The sequence below is a fragment of the Schistocerca piceifrons genome, chromosome 7 (assembly GCF_021461385.2).
Source record: "Schistocerca piceifrons isolate TAMUIC-IGC-003096 chromosome 7, iqSchPice1.1, whole genome shotgun sequence".
NCBI classification, from domain to species: Eukaryota; Metazoa; Arthropoda; class Insecta; order Orthoptera; family Acrididae; genus Schistocerca; species Schistocerca piceifrons.
In genome coordinates this window covers 413,818,312-413,830,916 of record NC_060144.1, presented here as the reverse complement: position 1 = coordinate 413,830,916, position 12,605 = coordinate 413,818,312, and the positions used below count along the sequence as shown (strand labels likewise).

The 12,605-nt window shown below is 37.3% G+C and overlaps 2 protein-coding genes across 7 annotated transcripts in view; one reads left to right on the top strand and one right to left on the bottom strand.

The window, feature by feature from the left end:
* The window catches only part of LOC124805233 (zinc finger protein 665-like), a 139,808-nt gene extending 132,377 nt beyond the window's left edge, over positions 1-7,431 (bottom strand). The window contains exon 1 of the mRNA XM_047265735.1: positions 7,305-7,431. The gene's annotated coding sequence lies outside the window, so the exon portion shown is untranslated. The remainder of the gene's footprint in view (positions 1-7,304) is intronic.
* Positions 7,432-7,473: 42 nt separating this feature from the next.
* LOC124805212 (MIT domain-containing protein 1-like) overlaps positions 7,474-12,605 on the top strand; it is a 115,282-nt gene continuing 110,150 nt past the window's right edge. Inside the window, exons 1-2 of one of the 6 annotated variants that reach the window (XM_047265712.1) lie at positions 7,505-7,639; positions 7,816-7,847. The gene's annotated coding sequence lies outside the window, so the exon portion shown is untranslated. Of the gene's footprint in view, positions 7,658-7,815; positions 7,879-12,605 lie in introns of all 6 variants that reach the window. The other 5 variants (XM_047265711.1, XM_047265714.1, XM_047265715.1 and 2 more) reach the window with 5 other exon arrangements.

The window sequence follows — 12,605 nt, the reverse complement described above, 5'->3', positions numbered from 1 at the left end:
GCTGTTTGAATTAAGTCACTTGTGCCAACTGACTGGGTATACAGTGCTACTGGTCACGGGAAGGGGCCTTGTGATGGTGCTGGAGGCCTGCTGAAGCACCATGCTACAAAACATTATCTTTCCAGACCAAATACGGCTGTGATTCAGAATGCTGAGGACTTGGGTCTAGTGCAGCAGGGGATACAACCCGTCGGCTTTGGACAATGACGTCACAAGTTGCCAGATAGCAGTTTACCATTTTCGCTTTTGCTGTTATGTTTCAGTTTCGTTTTTTTACTGATTGCTTCATAAAGTGGATCTGTTTATTCTATCTCGTGAGATTTTTTTTTAAAAAAGCCAAAAACCACTTATCAGCCACTGAAGGGAGCTACAACACTAAGAAGAATCGCTTCGCGATTGGCGACTTGTGACGTCAATGTCCAAAGCCGACGGGTTGTATCCCCTGCTGCACTAGTCCCGAGGACTTTACAAGAGTCATGAAATCTTACACATCCACAGCATCATTCTTTTGTCCAAAGAAGAAATCGAAGAATTCTGTGAGCATAAAAAAGAATGGTCCGAACAAACTACTCCTTTGAAAGGAATTCAGAAGACACATTTATGGACTCAAAGTGATGGGCGAACTCACATTGCAATCACTTTAAAGAACAAGAAAGAAGAAATTTCGTTCGTTTGGCCAACACCTCAGAAACGGCAGGATAATATTCAGATTCACAACGTGTATGTATGACTGTGACTAGTGGATTGCAGAGATTATAGACACCAGTTATGAGTTAAACGAATTTGTAGTGAACTTTATGCTACCACATGGACCAGCTGCTGATACAGGTTTCCAGCTGAAGGACAGCAACAACACCATCATCACTCACTTCCTGTTCACAATATTTTGAAGATAGTAAGTGCTCCAGGCTCTATTGGTTCAACAGGAAGGCATCGCTCTATATCAAAGGAAGATACTGAAGCAGCGGAACACATTTTTAGTTCATTGAAAGCTACTTTCAGTACAAAACAGAATGCACAGAAGTTGTATAAATTGAAACCATTATGTCTTTGGATCTTTCACATACATTTTGGAACCATTTAAAATGCTTGAAAAATGAGTCTCTTACTCATCTTTCAAAACTAAAATTATGTTAAATAAGGATAGGTTTTGATTTTTATAAGCCTGTTATGTGATAATTCTGTCAGAGACAGCAAAGGACTTGGAAGAGCAGTTGAACGGAATGGACAGGGTCTTGAAAGGAGGGTATAAGATGAACACCAACAAAAGCAAAACGAGGATAATGGAATGTAGTCGAATTAAAGTGGGTGCTGCTGAGGGAATTAGATTAGGAAATGATACACTTAAAATAGTAAAGGAGTTTTGCTATTTGGGGAGCAAAATAACTGATGATGGTTGAAGTAGATAGGAGATAAAGTATAGACTGGCAATGGCAAGAAAAGCATTTCTGAGGAAGAGAAATTTGTTAACATCGAGTATAGATTTCAGTGTCAGGAAGTCATTTCTGAAAGTATTTGTATGGAGTGTAGGCACGTATGGAAGTGAAACATGGACGATAAATAGTTTGGACCAGAGAATAGAAGCTTTCAAAATCTGGTGCTACAGAAGAATGCTGAAGATTGGGTGGGTAGATCACATAACTAATGAGGAGGTATTGAACAGAGTTGGGGAGGAGTTTGTGGCACAACTTGACAAGAAGAAGGGACCGGTTGGTAGGACATGTTCTGAGGCTTCAGGGGATCACAAATTTAGCAGGGAGGGCAGTGTGGAGGGTAAAAATCATAGAGGGAGACTAAGAGATGAATACACTAAGCAGATTCAGAAGGATGTAGGCTGCAGTAAGTATTGGGAGATGAAGAAGCTTGCACAGGATTGAGTAGCATGGAGAGCTGCGTCAAACCAGTCTCAGGGCCGAAGACCACAACAACGTGATAATGTGGTAATAAAACAGGTTTTATGTATGGCAAAAATTTCAGTTCTTTATAAAACCTGTTCAACCTAAAACTGGAAGCTCTCCTTGCCAGGGAATGTAGAACTATTGATATAATCAACAGAAAATAATCAAAATTTTATGGACTGGCATTTTTGGACAATTTTTTTTTCTTCTGTAAATCATAACAAAGTTCAGAAAGCTACAGTGAAAGAACTTTGACAGGTAAGTCCAAATGGAGGAGTTCTTTGTAATCATAAAGCAATTATCTTACAAAAAAACCACACATCAAAATATCTAGAACTATTCCAGAGATACAGCATTTTAATTTTTTTTTCCAAATTCGCATCTTCAAAATGGTAAGCACAGTGTCAACTTTGGAGGGCTGTATCTAGGAGCAGAATTTTTTTGGAGAAAACAAAAAAATATATGTGCCTTACTTAGTCCTTAATTTTAACATATGCAAAATTCAATATCGAGACTATGAAGGAAAGATTTTTTCCTAGCCTGCCTTTATTGATATGGAGTGTGCCTTGTATATTAGTGGCATAAATTAAAGAGTGTGCTTCTGAGTTTTGTGACATTAACTTATCTGTGTAACCAGTCATTTATCAGTGGAAAGTTTACTAAATGGTTAAAAGATGCTGAAGTTAAGCCTTTGTTTATGAGAAGAGGGAAAAAATATCATCAAATTTTTGTCAGATTTCACTTTTGCTGACATTCTCAAAAATAGTAGCAAAGGTAATACACAATTAGCTTCTTAATCATGTGACAGAAAATTATATATTGTCAAAGTCACAGTTCAGACTACCAAAGGGTTTCGGTATTGAGAAGGATATCTACACATACATCAAGAATTTATATATTTTATTAGATAATGATAATTAGATAATAATGAGGAACCTGAAACTTGCAGCCCAGGGCAGGAGCATGCAGAAGAACTCTGACTGATGTTTAAAAGAATAGGTGACCATGCACTAGATAGATGTGTACCCAGAAGAACAGGTTCATAAGCGGAGGGAACATTTATGGTATACAGCCACTGTAAAGAAACTATTAAGGAACAGAGATTACTGCATAATAGATGTGAAGAGAGCAATGTATGATGTCTTCAATGACAACTGTAATAGAATATTGTCAAATGATATTTCACAAAACCCCAAGAAATTCTGATTGTATGTAAAGGCAATGGTGGAACCAAAGTTAGTATCCAGTCCCTAGAAAATGAGACAGGAACTGAAATTGAGGGTAGAAAAGCAAAAGATGAAATTCTTAACTCTGTTTTCAAATGTCAGGAGAATTTCACCATTTTAATCCACGCACCACATAAATGATGAATGAAATAAGTATTAGTGTCAGTAGTATTGAGAAACAGCTGAAATCGTTCAAACTGAACAAAGCTCCAGGGCCTGATGGAATCCTTGTCAACTTCTATACTGAATTTGCAGCACAGTTAGCCCCTCTTTTAACTGTAATCTATCCTACATTCCTTCAACAAAACACCTGCTCAGTTTGTGGAAAAAGGCACACATCACTCCCATCTAAAAGAAGGGTTGTAGAGGTGACCCACAAAACTACCGTCCAATACCCCTGAAATCAATTTTTGTAAAATCTTAGAACACATGCTGAGCTTGAACAGAATGACCTGCTCAATGTCAACCAGCACTGATTTCAAAAACATCAATCATGTGAAACCCAACTCGCACTTTTCTCACATGACATACTGAAAGCTTTGGATCTAGGCAATCACGTAGATGCTGTATTTCTCGATTTCCTAAAAGTATTTCACTCAGTATTTGCAACACTAACCAAAACGGCCTTGCTGTGGTGGTGCTGTGAACGGCTGAAAGCAAGGGGGAAAGACAGCCGTAATTTTTCCCGAAGGCATGCAGCTTTACTGGAGCTGCGTCAAACCAGTCTCAGGACTGAAGACAACAACAACAACAACAACAATAACAACAACAACATGATCATACGCGGTATCGAGCGAAATTTGTGACTGGATTGAGGACTTTTCGGTAAGGAGGACGCAGCATGTTATCTTGGATGGAGACCCATCAACAGGTGTAGAAGTAACTTTAGATGTCCCCCAGGGAAGTGTATTGGGACCCTTCCTGTTCATGTTGTGTATTAATGACCTTGGAAACAATATTAATAGGAACCTCAGACTGTTTAGACATTGCAGTTATCTATAATGAAGTATCATCTGATAGAAGCTGCATAAATATTCAGTCAAGAGTTTGATAGGATCTCAAAGTCGTGCAAAGATTGGCAATTTGCTTTAAATGTTTAGAAATGTAAAATTGCGCATTTCACAAAGGAAATTATGTAGTATCTTATGACTGTAATAGCAAAGGGCCACAGTAGGAACTGGCCAATTCATACAAATATCTGGATGTAATCATGATCAAATTGGCTCAGTCATGGGTAAAGCTGGGAGTAGTTAAGTTCATTGGTAGAATACTGGAAAAGCGTAAGCAGTCTACAAAGTAGACTGCTCAAAAATCACTCGTGTGACCAGTTCTAGAATATTGCTAAAAGTGTGAGGGACCCGTATCAGGAGAGAGTCACATAGACACTGAAGGAACAGAAGTGGAAGACTCTTGAAGATAGGCATAAACTATCTTGAGAAAGTCCATTAACAAAGTTTTAGGAATCGGCTTTAAATGATTACTCTAAGAATATACTACAAACCCCTATGTATCACTCATGCAGGGACTCTGAAGATAAGATTAGAATAATTACAGCACACACAGAGGCATTCAACCAATCGTTCTTCCCGCGCTCCATATGTGAATGGAATGGGAAGAAACACTAATAACTGGTGCAATGTGACATAACCTCTGCCATGCACTTCATGGTGGTTTGCAGGGTAGAGATGTAGATGCAGAAATTACAGGCTAAAGGTATATTTTGTTACATGTCAAAAGCATCTAACTATGTAAATCAGAATATCCTTTTATATCTAAAAACAAAGATGATGTAACTTACCAAACAAAAAAGCATTGGCATGTTGATAGACGCACAAACACACACACAAAATTCAAGCTTTCACAACCCACGGTTGCTTCATCAGGAAAGAGGGAAGGAGAGGGAAAGACGAAAGGATGTGGGTTTTAAGGGAGAGGGTAAGGATTCATTCCAGTCCCGGGAGCAGAAAGACTTACCTTAGGGGGAAAAAAGGACAGGTATACACTCGCGCGCACACACACGCATATATCCATCTGCACATATACAGACACAATCAGACATTTGTAACGGCAAATAGTTTGGGCAGAGATGTCAGTAGAGGCGGAAGTACATTAGAAAGCAGTGTAACATGAAATGCTGCAAAATGGTTCAAATTCAATATCTCTGATAGGAAACAAAGGGTGTCATTAGGAAAGAAATATGTATTGAACTACCAGCTATCATTGAAATGGGAACTAATTACGTGCACTATCCTGCAATGTTCCATCTTAGGGCCCTTACTTTTTCTTGTGTATACCAATGTTCTTTTATCCGTAACATAACCAGATGCCAAATTCATTTTCTTTGGAGACGATTAAACCTTGCAATAAATAGCAAATTAAGTAGCCTTAGAAAGAAGGGATAGTGAAATTTACATGAATATTAATAAAAGGTCCTTAGCCAATTATTTGTCACTAAACTTAAAAATACACTAGATGCAGTTTAGAGCTTGTAAGAGGTTTCCACCATATGATGGCAAACAGATATAAGAAGTTTATAGTACCATATTCTAGGGATTACAGTTTGATAAGAAATTTAAGTGGGAAGAGCATACCACACACAACTACTGAAGCACCTCATTACATCTCTATTAGCAATACAAATGTTGTCAGACATATGTAACAGCTTTTGCTGGCACACTATGCCTCCTTTCAGTCCACAATGTCATAAAACATTATTTTTTTGGGGAAATAATCATGCTAGGCACTGTATTCAGTTGTTAATGTTCCTTCTCTTGCACTCTATTCATTACCATTTTTACTAAATATCAAGTGTAAACAGTATGGCCTTAATTTACATGAACACATTTCTAAAAGTGGAGGCACCCCCACAGGAAAAGTGAGCATGTGACGACAAACTATGCCTATAAGAATATACGAGTAGTTTGAGAATTATTACTCTCACCCAATAATGCCTTTCAAATGGCCCACATTAGTGCACAACAGTCACTTTAAGGTTAGTTAAATTCTACACTGGTCGCATAAATAACCATAACATTGTCTAGAGAAACAGTGAATGGTGTTTTTCACATTTAAAATAAAATGCCGCTTCCAACATTAAAAATTCACTGAATTTCACAATATGATCCACACTATTGCTCAGACAATAGTTTCGAACACACGTCCTTCTTATCGGCTAAATGAGACATACTTCGACCAATATTTCAATGTAGAGTAAAAGGGCCACCATTAAATCCATCACAATCACATTAAAACAAAAGCTTGATAATAATAAACCATTCTTCAATTTTCGTCACCAGCACAGAATTTGATGTCAGTATTATAGTTGGAAAAACTGTGGTCTCTTTAATTTATTAGGGATGAAGTATTTCGTCCATTACTATACTTTTGTGTGCAATTATTTACGCGTATTGTTTACGTTAATAAGAAGTTATCTGCTTACGGAAAGTTGTGAATTTCACGATCGCGTGAGTAACACTAATTACAAGCACATTATGTCGTGCTTTTTTAAAAAGAAATAAGGACATTAAACCAAGCTGATTGCTTTACACACAAATCTTGGCAGCTTTATTATTAACTATATAATAAAACCTAACAGTTTTCTTATTTAGTGTATTAAGTATTTATGATGTTCGTCTGGGAAGGATAACAGTATTTCACATTACGTTCCGCAAAAGACATGGAAAGAAATAAGCTCTCCTCGCGACGAATCGCATATATTGCACCGAAATGTAACAGTATTTTAACAAATATTTGACCGTATAATTCAACATAGATTAAAAAGATTTTATTGAAGACTCAAGCTGAACGAAATGAATGTAGGAAGTAAACATAAGGGAGTTTAAATATATGTTGTCTCTCACTTTGGTTATTGTCCCCTCAAACATAAACACCACCTTCTCCACATAACAAAGAAACATGAGAAACGGAGATTAGATGGGGAAAGGTAAACTCATTTTCTCTTTTATTAAGGTGGGTGAAACTGAATTGCGCGTATTTGCATTAGTAGTGTACTACAGCACTCCAAACGTTTTAATAAGTACAACTGAAAAGTCAAAAGGAAGCCATCACACCAAAACAAGTGACGAACGAGTGGAGTTGCAAGGTCACACTTTGTATGAGACAGCTCCCACTTTTCACATTGAGATACTCCGCACCTTGGACATAAAATTCATTCACTCACCTCAGTAAAGCTGTACCAAAGCCAATGTCTCCGTTTATAGCGCCATCATAATGTTTAATATACTAGAAAATTAACTTGTAAACGAAACTCATGAGACCCATAGCAAAATGTGACAACAATGCCTCCATTAAGCGGAAGTCGCTTGAACTTCCGGAAAAAGTAGAAGTCTCGGCTACAAGCTACCTAGAGGGCAGCGCAGTATTAATATGGCTACTGAGTTTGTTGTCATAACACGAAATATCAGCTGGTGGAGTTTGGCGTAAAGTGTACGGACAACTAATTGTGTTATATTGTTATCTTTTGCCCAGCAGATGAAAAAGAAAATATTTATCCATGTGCGAAAAAATACTTGCGTACAGTATATATCAGTTAACCTTTAATTCTGTGTAATATTTTGGTGGTTTACCGTATTTTAATGGACACATTCATCCGGAGTTAAATGTAACGAATATAAGATTAAAATAAATTACGTTATTATTTTAAGAAAATTAAATTATTTCACATTTTGCAGGAATATCAGCGTTCTGAAGCATATCAGCGCCGGTAATTTGTGTTTATTACTGTTGTGTTTTATGTACGTATAGAGATGTGTCAGTTTTTCTGATAAATGTTTTTCCTAACTAACGTTTTGTAATACAAAATATTTTTTGTGATACAGTTTTCTGATACGTAACTGAAAATTAGCTCGACCTTCATTTTGATAAATTTGTTTTTATACAGATAAATATTAATAACTGTTTTAAATTATTGTTGTTGTATTCAATCCAGAGACTGGTTTGATGCAGCTCTCCATGCTACGCTGCCCTGTGCAAGCTTCTTCATCTCCCAGTATCTGCTGCAACCTACATCCTTGTGAATCTGTTTAGTGTATTCATCTCTTGGTCTCCGCTACGATTTTTACCCTCCACGCTGCCCTCCAATACTAAACTGGTGATGCCTTGATGCCTCAGAATATGTCCTACTAATCGATCCCTTCTTCTAGTCAAGTTGTTCCGCAAATTTCTCTTCTCCCCAATTCTATTCAATACCTCCTCATTAGTTATGTGATCTACCCATCTAATCACCATTCTTCTGTAGCACCACATTTCGAGTTTTAAATTATAAGATCTGTAAGCTATCTGTATGTGGGGAAAATGTGTTATAAGATTTTTTATTTTTTTATTTATTTATTTTATTTTATTTATTTTTTTTTTTTTTTTTTGAGAAGTATATAATTTTTTACTAAGCGTGTGTGGGTATCTGTTTGTTGGGGGGAGGTTAGGGCTATGGAAAAGGTTTAGTGGTTATATTGCTATCTGCATTAAAACATAGCTAATATATGTTTCTGTATTGCCAGTAGGTTTCACCGTTTTGTCATTTTCTGCAAATCTTATCATGAGCAAGGCCTTCTATAATGTGGAACGAATAAAGGTGTGCATTAACAGGCAGAAGCAGTTAATTCAGTCCAATACATTGAAAACTAAGCATCATTAGACTGCTATAAACTATTTATACTTTCCTTTATTAAGCATTCATTACTCCGTAACATTAGCAGGAAGGCAACTGCTTCTAAAAATTTGTAATATTAAAGATGCTCTTAATTTCCTATTGCTAGCTTCATATTTACATGGCCACATTGGCATCTGTCATAGAACAATTATCTGTATATGGTAAGATTAGTGGTCCCATTTAGTATTAGCATTGTGTCTTGTCATTCAGCTTCCAAGAATTTTCTGTTGAAGCATGTAGATAATCAGATAATTTGCTGATAAAAAATTTAAAATTGTTAGTTTCATTTCCTAGATGTCTACAGTTTTTTGTTTTATATCTGATGAGAGCTTTTTGAGGGCATTTGGACCAGGGTTATAATAGGGAGTTAAATCTACTTGAAAAGTGTTTTTGTGTCTCATAGTTTGCTTGTGTAAATCATGGTTCATCCGAAACTGGTTTTTATTATTAGCAATAAATATAATGGAGGAGTAAACATACATGGAAGTAAGTAATAATTATGAGATCTTTGAAGAGGTTGATGAAATTTGCGGTTTTAAATTGTCACTGAGTGTGATGTTTTAGTGATTAAAAAGCTGCAGTAAAAGTAATAGCAAATTGTAAGTTTAACTGGGTCGACCAAAGCGTCCGATCCCACCCGTCGGCTTTGACCCGTGACGTAAGGCTGTTATGGTGTGTGACGTCATGACAGCGCGGAATTTAGTTTGTGAGAGTGGCGTGTTTGTAGGTGTCATTTTGATGCGATCGGTGGTGCTCTCTGGTGGTGTGTTAGGTGATGTTTTTGGTTTAGTTTGCGAGTATGGCGTTGTGTGTGAATTTTGGTAAATTGTTTTTTTTATGTCTTTGGTAGGTATGGATATGACTGACAGGGTCAACAGTTTTCGTTTGTCGGCTATTATGGGGGACAGTGCGTTGTCTCTAATAAAATTTCTTCAACTATTCGGATTTTTGGATGAAGTCATGAAGTGTTCAGTATGTCGGGAAGAAATGACGCTTACTTAAAGTTCCGGCGTCTCGGACCAGGGTCGGCTGTATGTGGAGATGTCGTAAGGATAACAGGTCAAGGGAAGTGTTCGATCCCAATGTGTGTCTCTGAATATTGGTATCGGGAGATGTTTTTGAGCTATATAGGTCAAGGGAAGTGTTAGTTCCTAATTTATGGGATCGGGAGCTGCTGTTGAGCTATATAGGTCAAGGGAAGTGTTTGATCCCAATTTATGGGATCTGGAGCTGCTGTTGAGCTATATAGTTCAAGGGAAGTGTCTGATTCCAGATGATGTGTTTAGTGGTATTTGGGTGAGTTTTGTGATGTCAGTTTTTTTTTTGTTGTTTTGCGTGGTTTTGTATGGGTGTGGGTGTCTAAATTTGTATATATTTAGTTTGTCCCCACCCAAAAACCCCCTATTTCTCGCGCTTGTCCCATTAGTGTCATTAGGCTTTTTGTGGAACTTGTGTGTGTTTGTTTTTCAATGTATTTTCGTCCTCATAATGTGTACGTAATGACTTTATATGCGCCGTATTGGAATCGTGGTTTATGGTCGTTTCCGCCATATTTGTGACGTCATGGGTCAAAGCAGGCGGGCGGGATCGGATGCTTTCATATTTCCGTTTAACTATTGTGTATCTGCAGTATACATGTGTTAGCATACACTTATTTATGGTAGTTCAGTGTCACCAAATAGTCATAATATACATTGTAAGTGCTAAAGTATTGTAAGCAATAATCAGTATTTTGTAAAGACAAGTTACGAGCTTTTAAGCAATTTAAAGGAAAACAAATAATTAATTGCACTGCTGTATTTTGCTGAATGTTTGTTCAGTTTATAATTGTGTAGCAAACAGACCTAAACCTAATCTCAAGTCTGTATAGTACTGGCAGGTAAATCACGTACGGGAAACTTCACCTTTCGTTGTGAAAGATTTAGTAATCTATTACTTAGCAAATTCAGTAATGTTTATATATATATATCACTTACAAGTATTTCTTGTATCATATGTCAGTCTTTTTGATTAAATAGAATATCAAAAATTTGTAATTACAGTTTTTCATTGAACAACTATCACTGAATAATTTGTTTAGGTTAAAAAATACTGCCACAATCAACAGTTGTGGAAGGTGCTGCAGAGCAGTGAGAATGCTCAACAGTGTGAAGACAGCCTTTTTTTCCATGTTGGTTGTGGTAAAGGAACTGGCTTGGATGTAGATGTGGCTAACCTTTTGCACTGTAGTATTTGTCTATCACTCCACAACTGTTGATACAGAACAGCCGATCTGGCAGTAGAAGCAGCAGAATTAGTTGCAGTTGATAGCAGTGAAGTTAGGAATAGGATAGGTTGCTGGACTGTGGTCAGACCTGCTGGATCAACAAGAGGTTGAAGAGATGCTGCCAGTCTGCTATCTTCAGTCTAGATGTCTCCAACAGCTTCATTGCTTTGGAGACTGGACAAACCTACAGGCATTCCAAAGAGCTCAGGACCACTGTGATAAGATGAGGGAAAAAGTGCAAGTTATGACTAACTGTAGTCAGAGGGTCAGGAAGATGAGGGTCCCGCAAGGGAGTAGTCACAGGAGGTGAATGGGCTCAGCAATACCATCAGCAATTTAGGCTCTATGAGGGAAGATCACGGTAAAGAAGATCATGATGTGGTGTATTTGGTTATGTGAGGGGGGGTCATGTTCAGTTTTAACTACAACTTCAGCTACTCAGTTGAGAATAGTGTCAACCAAAGACTAGTGATTTTTCTCACACAAATGAGATTGTGTCATTCTTTGGATGATACACAAGCCCTGGATGATGCACTCTGTCAGATGTTCAGTACAGAGTGGAGCCATGACACATAGGTGCAATTGATACATCACATGTCATACAATTGATTGCCCTACACTTGGCATGGTCTACATCTGAATGTTTCCAGTAAGAGGTTATGTACAGGGCTGGTACCTAGAATCATTCAGTGTAATTGGAGCACTGTGATTTCCAGTATTTTCACTAGGCCTTTTTAGGGGAAATTTTACCAAAAGACCACTTCGGAGACAGTTGCAACCATCAGTGGAGATGGGAAAAAAATCATAATACATTTATATTTTTCCATAAAAACATAAGAAGCCTGCTAAATGATAAAGAAGAGCTATATTATCACTACAGGAAACTGAAAAAAACACAAGGTTTTTTTTACAGGTTTGTTGTGCATAACAGAACATCATTTGTAAGTCCCAAAAAAGCAACACATTTACCTACATGGGTACAAGTTAGTATCACATTACTGTGGGTATAATATGCAGGAAAAGGGAGGGAGCTACTTAGATAGATAAAGAGCAGTTCACAATTCCAGGCTATAGACTTTAATAAGCTGTGCATTGAACAGCTCATTGAATGCTGTACATCAGTAAGAGACATAGAAACACACAGAACGGTAGTTCAGACATTGTGCAGGACCCAAACAGGAAATTTTGAAACTTCATTAAGCAATTAGAGAAGGTATATGTTGAGTTTTCAATATTGATTTCGTCTAGGATAGTTCTGATTGAGTGCACTTGAAGTTGCTAATGTCCTGCTGTGGTTTGAGCCCCACAGTAACATTCACAACAAGAATAGGAGGATGTATTCTAACAATGATTGATAATTTATTTGTAAATTGAACTATCTTTTATGAAACAGGTGAGAGTCCCATAATAAATGTTTTATTTGATCATGATTATCAATGGTTAAAAGTAAAGTGTCCCCATCAATCAGGTTTAACTAAGGAAAGTGTAGATGCTGACTCAGTTATGCTGTTCAAAGGGAATTTACAGGATGAGACATAGGAAGAGGT